This window comes from Mastigoproctus giganteus, chromosome 10 (genome assembly GCF_048544385.1).
Source record: "Mastigoproctus giganteus isolate SK-2022 chromosome 10, ASM4854438v1, whole genome shotgun sequence".
In the NCBI taxonomy this organism is placed as follows: Eukaryota; Metazoa; Arthropoda; class Arachnida; order Uropygi; family Thelyphonidae; genus Mastigoproctus; species Mastigoproctus giganteus.
This window is the reverse complement of record NC_143584.1, coordinates 11560794-11572580: the sequence shown is the minus strand read 5'-3', so window position 1 is coordinate 11572580 and position 11787 is coordinate 11560794. Positions and strand designations below refer to the sequence as shown.

Genomic DNA, 11787 nt, shown 5'->3' with positions numbered 1-11787 from the left:
AAATTACATTTATAATATTATAAAAATTAAATTTATAAACTATTATAGAGAGCTTAGAGGGGAACAGGCATTCTGAGTGTTATCAGACACTCAGTCTAAAACATTGATGAATCCAATATCTCTCTATTTCAGAACAGTTAGAAGAAGTTCGGTTGGCCTGCCTCCCTAAAATCCACTCATGCACACTTTCTTGATGGTAACCCTTGTCATGTCACTTAGGTGGCAACTAACATGTAGAGTGGTTCTCTTCAAGACGCTTGGTCAGCGTGAAGAGGAAAAGACCAAACCCTCCAGCACATGACAGTAAGACGAAACAAATGTCCCTCAGTCCCCAGCGGCTTTCACTACCCCTCTTATGTCAGCGAGAGGATCAGAGTGGAAGCAGAGGGCGCTAAGAATCTCTGGGTACGACCAGGCTGCCATGCATGGAAACTGAACTTGGCCTGTTGCAACGTAAGATCGCTCTTCGGTGAAGACAGGATATTAGAGCTGGAAAAGGAATTAGAAAATTTGAATTGGAATATCATCGGTTTGGCTGAAACAAGAAGAAATGAATCATCTTATAAGTTTATCAAGTGGAAATCTGCTGTACACCAATGGAAACAATGAAAGAAGTGAAGGTGGATTTGACCTTCTGGTCGGTCCATAAAGTTATAAAAAACATTTTAGAATTCAAAAGTACATCATCAAGGGTGTCAAGACTGCTACTCAGGATTTCTAAGAGGTATAAGCTAAAGGTTATAATGATTTATGCACCACCATCGAGCCATGGTGATGAAGAGGTTGAAGAAATGTACACCGAAATTGAGTTTTCCAGATGAACAGAAAACTCACTACACTATCATTATGGGGGATTTCAATGCTAAGGTTGGAAAGACACAAAACAGCACAGAAAGGGGAACTATAGGAAATTTTCGAATTCGTGAAAGAAATAAAAGAGGTGAAAGACTTGTGGATTTGCAGAATCTCAAGGAATGTCAGTAATGAACTCTTTTTTTCAATAAAAGGGTGAACAGAAAGTGGACATTCAAGAGCCCAAATGGTTTAACAACTAATAAAATCAACTTCATCCTCACTAACAGAAGATATATTGTGAATGATGTTACTGCCCTGAACAAGGAAATTTTGGAAGTGATCATAGAATGGTAAGATGCACACTTGATATAGATGTAAGAAAAGAAAGGAAAAAACTGACTCGAGTAAATAATACAAAGGTCTTTGAGATAAGAGGAGAAAAAGCAGTATGTACTGGAACTTAAGAATAAGTTTGAACTTCTGCAGACTGCTCAGGAGCAATATATAGAGGAGGAATATTACAACTTTCTGAAAGTGATAAAACCCAAGAAACCTATGGGGAAAAGGAAATCCAAAGAAGAAAAAATTAGTCAAGAAACACTTGTCATGATGAACTGAAGACGACAAATGAAGAGCATGATAAACCCTGACAAGAAGAAAATTGAGTATACTGAGCTATGCAAAGCCATTAGAAAGAGACTCAAAGAGAACATAAGAAAACTTAAAACAAGAAAAGTAGAACAAGCATTAAGGGAAAACAAAGGATTTAAATCAGCAGAAAGACAAATGATACTGAAACTGAAGAATAGCAATGGTGTACTTATAAACAGCAGAGAAGGCATAATTCAAATAGCAGAAGACTACTATAAAGAATTATACAAAGAGCGAGGGAATGATGCCAGAAATGGGGAAAATGGATCACAAATTAGTAACACATACAACATACCTGATGAGGTAGAACATGCATTGAAGAAAATAAGGAATAAGAAAGCCCTGGGGGAAGATGAAATTACTGTAGAGACATGACACGAAAACTGGCAAGACTCTTAGCTCGAAGACATGATGACAGATGGAATAAGAAAATAACAGAATGGTACCCAAGAGGAGCTAGAAGAAAACCTGGAAAACAACAACAGAGATGGAATTTATGAGTTTATAGGTAGTAAATGGATGGCCATTGCACAAAACAGAAGAAACTTGAAAGTTGCTGGATAGGCCTGCATCCTGCAGTGGATTGAAAATGGCTCATGATGATGAAAGGGGAAAAAAACAAACAAACATATAAACTTTATAATATATTAAAAAAATTACTTAAAAGCAATTATCTAATCTTTATGCTCTCCTTGCACTTTAGATCTAGAAATACCACCAACATGCATGCTTACAAATCCAGTACGATCAGAAATCCCTTTATCGCTATTTGTGGCCCTTAAAAGGGCCTTTTATTGTTTAAAAATTTCATTTAATAGGAACTCCATATATCCATTCAAAAAATAAATAATACACTGAGAGAAGGGGGGGGGTCAAAATATACAATCGTTACTCCTTTATCGGAATGTGATGATCCTATATACGGTTCGTTCATGAAAGTTCCATCTTCTACTAGGTGCTAGTACACTTGGTAACAGTTCTGGAATACAATGGACTCAACAAGTTGAATGGAAAAGTAATCTGGATTCCCAGACACAGACAAGTAATCTGGGGAGCGATAGTTGACTACATACCTGAAACATTTTTCTTTAAACTGCTCACACATCTTAATCTGGACAGCATCCAGCGATGGTTGCATCGTTTTTAACACTTTATCAAAATGATCATTATTTATACTAGCATTTACTTCAAATCCTTGTTCCTCTAATGCCAGAAGAGCAGCTTCTTTATACAAATTAACTAAAACAGCTCCAGTAAACATCTCTGTTTGCTCCGCTATCCAATCCACATTGATTTCACAAAGACTTACTTGTTTCATCAAAATGTTCAATATCGACTTTCAACATTCTTTGTCCGGCTGTGGCACGTATATAATCTTGTCAAACCTTCCTGGTCTCAAAAGTGCATCGTCAATGATATCAGGTCTGTTTGTGGCACCTACTACTACTAACACGTGTTTATTATAATAATCCATCTCTTCTCCAAGAACATCAGGAAATCCCTGTGCTTTTTCTATTCCATCCATTTCATTAAGAAGTGCAGAAAGCACCTTTTCTTGTATTCCAGTTTGTACATTATCAAAGTTCCTTTTTCCTACTAGAGAATCAAGTTCATCTAAAAATATAACAGAGGGAGCGCAATATTTTGCTGTCAAATAATTCCACCATTGCACATTCAGAATCCCCCACATAGGATGAATAAAGTTGAGCACCACTAACGCTTAGAAAATTGATATGGCACCTGGTTGCAGCAACACGAACCATAGTAGTTTTGCAACATCCAGGCGGACCAAACATCAACACTCCTCTTGGAGGCGGAATTTTCATTCTGTAGAACTCCCTAGGATATCTAAATGGCCACTCTACCTACATTTCAATTTTTTCTTTTATATCTTCCATTCCTCCAATATCTTCCCAATATATAGGTTGAACTTCCAAATTCCAAGGTGAAGTTTTTTGAATGGACGGCATCACAAATACTAAACTTTCCAAAAAATCCTCCTGTTTTATTTTCATATTGGCTAGATCATTAGGATTCTTTCTATATCTAACCAATGCTGCTTCTCTGCACAAGAGCCTTATATCAGCTCCAACATATCCTGGTGTTTTTTCAGCCAGCTCATTAAAATTAATGTCTGAAGACAAATTAAGGGACTAGGCGAGCTCCTGTAAAATTGCTTTTCTTTGAGAAATATTAGGAACTGAAAGTTGTATTTCTTTATCAAACATTCCCGATTTTCTGAGGGCTGGATTCAGACTACTTACTTTATTAGTCGCAGCAATTATGCGGATATATTGATTACCCTTTAATTTTTCGATTAAATTACAAAGCTGCTGGATGGAACTTTTGGAAATCTTTTCGGTGCACAAGCCATCTATAAAAAGAATACAGCCTCTTTCAGTGGAATATAGCTCTGCACTTTTAAACACATCACCAAGAAACTTCCAATTCTCTTCGGGATCTGAGGCAACTAGATCAGAACCTCTGATAGCCAATACATAAAAATTGCATTCGCGTGCAATTTCATACACCAAATTCGTCTTGCCCACACCAGGCGGTCCGATAATTAAAATATTTCAGACAAGACATTCAACTAAAGATTTCTCACATAAAATTGGATTAAGAATAGAGGCCTTCAACCGCAACCTTTTGAGTATCCAATCCTGCTAATCTACACATTGTTTTCCAATTAAGTTGTTGGTAACATTTTTGGCTGATTACATTACTGATTTCGAGGTTAAGTTTTACTGAAAGGTTTAAGAATTATTTTGCCATGTGACCATTGATCGGAAGTAACATCATTTTCCTCACCGGCTGCGTTCCTGCCACACACATGTCCACAGAACCGGCTAAAATTCGAAACCTAGTCACGTGGTGTCATACATCATAAACTGGTCATGGACATGTCGTTTTCCCTGACTTCTAACAGTCATGGCACGCCTTCAGTGGCGCTTAAACGAAAACGCCCTAAAAAGAGCAGTAAGAAAATTTTAATCAAAATTTTAAAAATATATATGGCGAAAATTTCAACGCCCGACATCATGGAAACGATATTAAAATAAAAATTACGATTTTGCTCCCTGGGATGGGGGAGATTATTCCAGCGGAGGTGAAAGTCACGAATCCCGAAAAATCCAATTTTATTTTTTCCCCTCTGAAAATTATACATAATCGCTTGATCAAACAAAATTTCAAGGAAAAATTCTTTAGCTCTCACCACGCAATGTCGAATCCAGGAGGATAGATAACTGGGTGTGAATTAAGTCTCCGGTAAATTATATTGCTCCCACCCGGTGAAAAAATAGCAATTTTAATATGGCAACATTACATTATCAGAAATATCAATAAATAATGTGATTGATACATACGCAAAGATGAATAAGATTGTTATAGTATTTAAAACGTGTGATTATAATATAGTATGATTTCGTGCGAATTTTAATGTTGGAATTTTATGCTGTTCGAAAACATAAAATAATAAATAATTAAATGAAAAGTATATAAAATATAATAAAAAAATAATATATTATAAAACTATTTTAAGTATAATATGATGTAACATACACAATATTATGTTTAACGATGGGGTACCATATTATGAGTATGAGAAGGTATCAATCGGATGAGGTAACATTCTTGAGATCAGCGTTGGGTCGAGGGGCATGACCGGGAGTGAGATTCGGTAACAGGAAAAAATATCCCATTCATTAAGTAATTAAAGGAAACAGGCCCCGATTTTAAGTTCAGTATTCTATAGTTAAGAAAAATTTAATATACTGTTGCATGTGCAATTATTTAAATCCTTTTTTTTTCAAATGCACTTGGAAGAAAAGTGGTATTTTTTCGCTATATAATTTTTCGTTTCGTTGCTGCTTCGCTTATGGGTTGAATCCCCCCCCCCCCCACGTAATCAAAGACGAAAAAGGATATTCTCTATCGAAGTGAAGCGTTTAAAATGGTATCGATGTGTAAAACGAATGCAAGAAACCACATGCAAAGGCAATCCTGGAATGGATATCTCCACGAAGCGGGTGGCGCTAAAAGGAAAAACACATCAAAGAGAATACTTATGATGAAAACGCATCAAATATCCACGGAAGACTCTCTTGTTAAAATTAATGTTCTTAAGAATAAAACATACAAACGCATCGGACGGACGGGATAACATATTCACAAGATTTAAAACTCACCAATATGAAGGAAGAGGCTACAGTATGCAAAATAGAAGGAATGTCGAAGGTTAAAAGGATTTGTACTCCTTCCTTGGATTTTATCTTTTTTCTAACTGCTCATCAAAAAACCACGGACCGGATACCCGCTTCTAAAAATTAACATCCGTAAGATGAAAACACATACTTGGATTAAAAAAAAAAAGCAAGTCTATGGAAGGAGTGCTCTTTTGAAAATCCTTTTAATTTTTACAGTGTATTTTTATGTATGTTGTTAGTTGATGTGATTTTTTCCTCCTGTACTATCAAAAATGTTAATAAACAATGCGATCCATACATATGCAAAGGTGAATAAAAAAGATTCTTCGTTTCTGTCTTTTTAAAATGATTTCGCCAAAGTGTTTCCTCTCTGGTGATTTTATAACCGACAGAGCATGTATAACAGACTACAACCTTCAAGTTTCATCGCAGCCGAAACACATGATCTGGCGGAGGTTCAATCCTCCTATTTATTGGTTCTGGAAAGGGTATCATCTTCCTCATCCGAATAGTCAAGAACTTTTTCTTTAGATCCTTTTTCTTGACCTAAAAAAAGGGGTAAGTAAGAAAGAGAAAAAATAAGCACATTGGGTTTTATCTCAGTAAATGCTCCATTAAAAATATTGAGAATTATTCTAAACTAGAAACAACTTGTATCGTTGCCTTCTAAGATCACTTCAATTTAATCAACTCTAATCAGAAGATTACTAGTAATCCTTTGGGTTACATTCATTTATCTGAACAATGAACTAATTCAGAAAGTAATTGAGGTTCAGCGTAATAACTTAACCTCGCTATTAATAGACTATTTTACCAGGGCAATTAAATCCAGTTTAAACCGAATTAACTGCTTATCTCAATTCCCAAACTCGATTTCTTTTTTCAATTCCCAAACACATTAAAAAGAATATATTTCAATTCAAAAATATAATTCTAATTTTTCTGGTTTTACATGTTTACTTGATTTATTTTTAGCGAAGGTATTCCCAAATGTTATGCCATGTTTTCTTGATGCAAATTTTAAAACTTTCTCAAGATTAAAACACACCAATATGAAGGAATTACAAAATGCAAAATAGAAAGAATACACGTACCTCAATTCGCCGGCCGTTCATCCTTTTCAGATGGCGGGTAAATGATCCTTATTGCCTGAATGGAATCTCTGCCGTTTTTACTTTTAGCGTGTCTCCTTCTCCACATATATTCGGACAGATAAACGTTGAATTGTTTTTCAGGAGTGCCTCTTGATGGCACTGCACGAACCCTCGATACTGTTGGTGTTTTCTCCACTTTCGGGGTCGCTGAAATGCAGCGAGTGGTTCACGGCGAAATGTCGAAAACCTTCGTCCTCTAGGCAATCATAGCCCTTCCAACAATCTGACAGGTGCCAGGCAAAATGAAAGACCTAATGGCGTCTAGGAGGACTACTCCTATTTTCGACGACCCTGAAAGAACAGTGCACACCCACGCTCAACATCACCAAATACCCATTTCCCATTCACCTCGATTGTATTTTCTTTTTCCGAATTTACTTCCTCATCTATTTCAACTACAACTCCTACACCCCCAATCATGCCACTTTCTCTCACGCACATCTTAATGCACGCTTCTCGGCAAAAACTCCTCCAATCGGCAACCATCTTGGAACTAACACCTTTCATTTTTTATGAATGAACAAGGCGTCTTTTGAACACAAATATAGGTCAAAAGAAGCACCTCATTCATTCGTAATTTGCTTTGTGAAAACCAAGACCCCTTCCGTATCGATCGTTTTACGTCCATGCAACCCTTGCATTCTACACTTCCACTCATATACATCTTCTCTATCCTTTCTCGCACTTAATACTATCTCACTTTCACACTTTGGGCATTCATACCTGGAGGAGATCAAGCCTACACTCACACACCATTCAATCAATTTCAATTGCCCACTTTTATTCAACTCCCAAAAAAAAAAAACACGTGTTCAATCTCACTTGAGGATTCATGGCGTGCACCTTCTGAAAAACTGAAATAATCATCTTTGTGAAGCGAAGTAAAGCCAAAACTCTTGAACGAGAAGAGCAGATTGCTAACCTAAGGAGTGATACCCAGCAACCAAAGAAACACAGGAAAAAGTGAGAATTATATAGAGATCTGCTGATGGTTTTCATTGGCTACCAGTTCCCGCCCCTTTTGCTGTCGCCAAAATAAGGTTAATGTGTTTTGTCTTGGGAATATCTCGCCCCTTCCCGTTCCCAGTGCATCTGCAAAGGTGACCCGCATTCTCTCTGATTGCTTGTCGCCGATATCCGGGGGAAAGCAGCAGCTTGGCTGCATAGATGTCACGTGACCAGCTTGTTACCATACATTGGACACCTTTTTGGACTTTAATATTAATCTCTGTGTTGAATCAAGAATGTTGTTTTTTTTAAATTTAATGTTTATATATATATATATATATATATATATATATAAATGTGAAAATAAATGTTTTGTCTTGGGAATATCTCGCCCCTTCCCGTTCCCAGTGCATCTGCAAAGGTGACCCGCATTCTCTCTGATTGCTTGTCGCCGATATCCGGGGGAAAGCAGCAGCTTGGCTGCATAGATGTCACGTGACCAGCTTGTTACCATACATTGGACACCTTTTTGGACTTTAATATTAATCTCTGTGTTGAATCAAGAATGTTGTTTTTTTTAAATTTAATGTTTATATATATATATATATATATATATATATATAAATTAGAATAAGGTTAAAAATAAAAATAATGCGGCGATTTGTTTAACGTTCGAAATGCAACGATTTCCTGACCATTGTGGCCTGGCCTTGTGGTCCTCTGTCGAGATGGGGCATAATGGTCAGTCTATTTTTGGCTTTGTTTTATTGTAGTGGTTTAAATATCTGTTTGGTGATATTTCACATAAATTTGGACCTGGTGCCCATCAGAGGGGGGGCACCGTTAAATTTCTATTTAATTGGCTTTTAAATTTCAAAGAATTATTATTCGTACATTTAGATTTTCTAAATTATTTTTGAGGTTCTGCTGCAATATTTTTACTCTTGTTACCCCTCTCTTCCCTCCCTGCTTTATTTGAATTTAGGTTTGATTTTGTTTTTTCGCCCTTGTCTTGCCGTACTACTGGCATTATTTTATTTTTATTGTTAACCTTATTCTAATTTATGATTATATTTCAAGCATCATGTAGAGGAATATGCTTTTTTGCTGCCCCTGATGTATGCTGTACCCTCCTTTTTATTTTTATTATGAAATATTCCATTTTTCAATTAGTTCAACATTATTTAAATATATATATAAGAAATAGAAATAATTGATTAAGGACACAGTAAGATGGGAAAGTTATTAACAACAACGTGCCAGGCCTAATGGAAGAAGATATGAGAAGAAAAGAATGTTAAGAACCTAATAAATTAAGTGGAAATAATGGCTGAATTAATAAGCCAAATCATATTTACAAAAGCCAGAAAGGAAGTGGTAATTAATGCATATTAAAAAATAGTAATAAATTTAAATAAAAATGAGAATAATAATGAAAATAAATTGGTACATAGATCAGGTATTTCATCAGGGGACTACACCCGATCATGTACCAAAACACTGTTTCTATACAAACCCATGCTGATGGAGGTAGCATTAAAGAATAATATTATTGAATAATGTGAGAAAAAAATATATATATATTGAAACCTCCAGAAACATGAGAGAGGTAGCCCCAACGCAGTGTGTATATTTTAAGTAAAACTGTTAAATTAAGAAAGTGTAACAGGCAGCAGCATAGAAATGGGAAGTAATACAAGGTATGGGGGGGGGGGGGAGTAGTAAAAAAAAAGACAGGCGAAGATGGCGAGAATAAGAAAAGAAGGAATGTCCGAATCGCCCTCGTATTACACTAATAGTTCATCGGACGGAAAAAGCAGAATAGAAAGTAGAAAGACGTAAAGAGAAGGAAAAGATTAACATAAAAAAAAAGTGTGGGTATGGAGGTTTTTTCTATCCAATTAAGAGAGGCAGCGAAGGAGGGAAGCAAACCCTTAGCCATAATTATCAAGAGCATATTTGGATTTAGAGGAGGTCCCTATGGACTAGAGAAGTGAAAATGTATCCCCAATTCATAAAGGGGAATCAAAAGGTGACAAGAGTAATTGGAGAACTGTCACCTTTGTTGCAGATGAAATAATGGAGTCTCTGGTTAAAGAAGTAATGCAGGACAATCTAGACAGGAATGCAATTATACTAAATCACAGCATGGATTTGTTAAGGAGTGGCCTTGTCTGACCAATCCGATTGGACACTATGATGCAGTAACACAGAAACTGGACACAAAAAATTATTTTGATATCATACACATATACTTGGGTTGCAGGAAAGCTTTTGATACCGTTACACATAAAAGACTGCTGTAAAATTTGGAGCAGAGTGGCATTAAATGCAAGTTACTGCTCTGGATAAAGGAATGGTAGAGTGGTTATTAATGGACACTGCTCTACATGGACTAATGTGATTGGGAAGTCCTTCATGTTTCAGTGCTGTACCCATTGTTTTTTTTTCTACATATCATAATGATATTGTTGAATCAAGCTTAATGTCTAAGTTTGCAAATGATACCAAGGTTGGCAAACTAGTTAAGTATAGTAATCAGGGTAGTAAGTAATATATCCCTGCAACAAGATCAAAAACAATTAGGCAGATGGGCTGAGAAATGGCAGGTGAAGTTTAACATTGACCATTTGCTATTAGCAGTTGGTGTAAACAGCTGACCCCATACAGAGGCTAGACTCAGCTATGTGCCAAGTGGGTTAACATTTTCAAATAAGGGGTTTGTTCTGGCACTACATATGGGTAGCACTAATCCCAGATTATTAAATCAACTGTGTGATACTACATTCAGGTTAGTGGAAAATGAAAAAGACCTGGAGGTAATTGTGGAAATAGATATGAAGTTCTCTGAGTAATGTAGACAGGCTACCAGAACAGCTAATGGGGTTTTGCAAATGATATACAGGAACTTTGCTAGCAAGAATAAGGTTCTGATTATCCCATCGTAGAAGACAATGGTTAGGCTGCATCTTTGAGTACTGCATACTGACCTGCAGGCCTGATTTTAGGAAGGATGTAGATCAACTAGAATGGGTGCACAAAAAGACAACCTTACCAAGAAAAGCTTTATTTCTACTAGTTGCAGCATCTGGAGACAAGTAACCTGCAAGGTGACTGAGGTGTTTAAGGATTTGAATCGACTGAGCAAACTCAGTGCAGGTGGCACTGAATTTGCTCAATCTCAAACTACAGATATTGTTTGTTTGTTTGTTTGTTATTTGGTTTTTAGGAGCATTAGCAACTAAGGCCATATTGCTCCAGGATATGCAGTGGTCATTCCCTGACCTTTAGCATCCTCCGTATTTGGTGGTGGCGGGCTCGAACCCTGGTCTAATCAAGAAGCGTGTGCTATGCACTGCTGCTCCTTCCCACCTGGCTACGGAGGGGCCAACTACAGATATGAGGAGGTATAAATTTGAATTGAAGGATGGTTGCAGGATTCAAGTGCACAGGTTTGCCTTCAGCTAGCAGGTGGCCATAGAAGGAACTAAGGAATCTTATGCCTGGGGCAAAATAATATAAGTATGCCACCATTATATGCAGGTACTCAATCTGTAGGAATTTATAAAAATTACTATTGCAACAATCTATATTTATATGTTTATTAATAAAATAATTTAAATAATACAATGAATATAATAAAACAAAAATATCAAAGAAAGAAAAACTTGCAAATATTTCTTTCTTTCTACAGAGACTTATTATTATTATCAGCATTTATTACAAGGAAGTCTTTTGATGTTTTTGCTGGTTGTGCCATATTCACCTCTGGTTGTGCCATATTCACCAGATGTGAGCCCTGTTTCTATATGAACTACTAAAAAAAAAAAAATTACACATAACTACAAAGGAATAAAAAAAAAATCACAGACAGTTTATGTTTATATATCTACAATAAATTCATAGAAACAAAATATTGGGAAATATAATTAGGAGTACTTTTAAAAATTAAAACAAACTAATAATATGCAATGAAGATGTATTATTTTAATTGAATTTTTCCCACTTTTGCTGAAGCAAAATCATCAATA

General features: G+C 36.2%; 1 pseudogene; it reads right to left on the bottom strand.

Annotated features, from left to right (window-relative positions):
- Positions 1–2785: 2785 nt before the first annotated feature.
- Positions 2786–10082, bottom strand: LOC150078698 (ATPase family gene 2 protein homolog B pseudogene; annotated as a pseudogene).
- Between the last annotated feature and the right edge of the window lie 1705 nt (positions 10083–11787).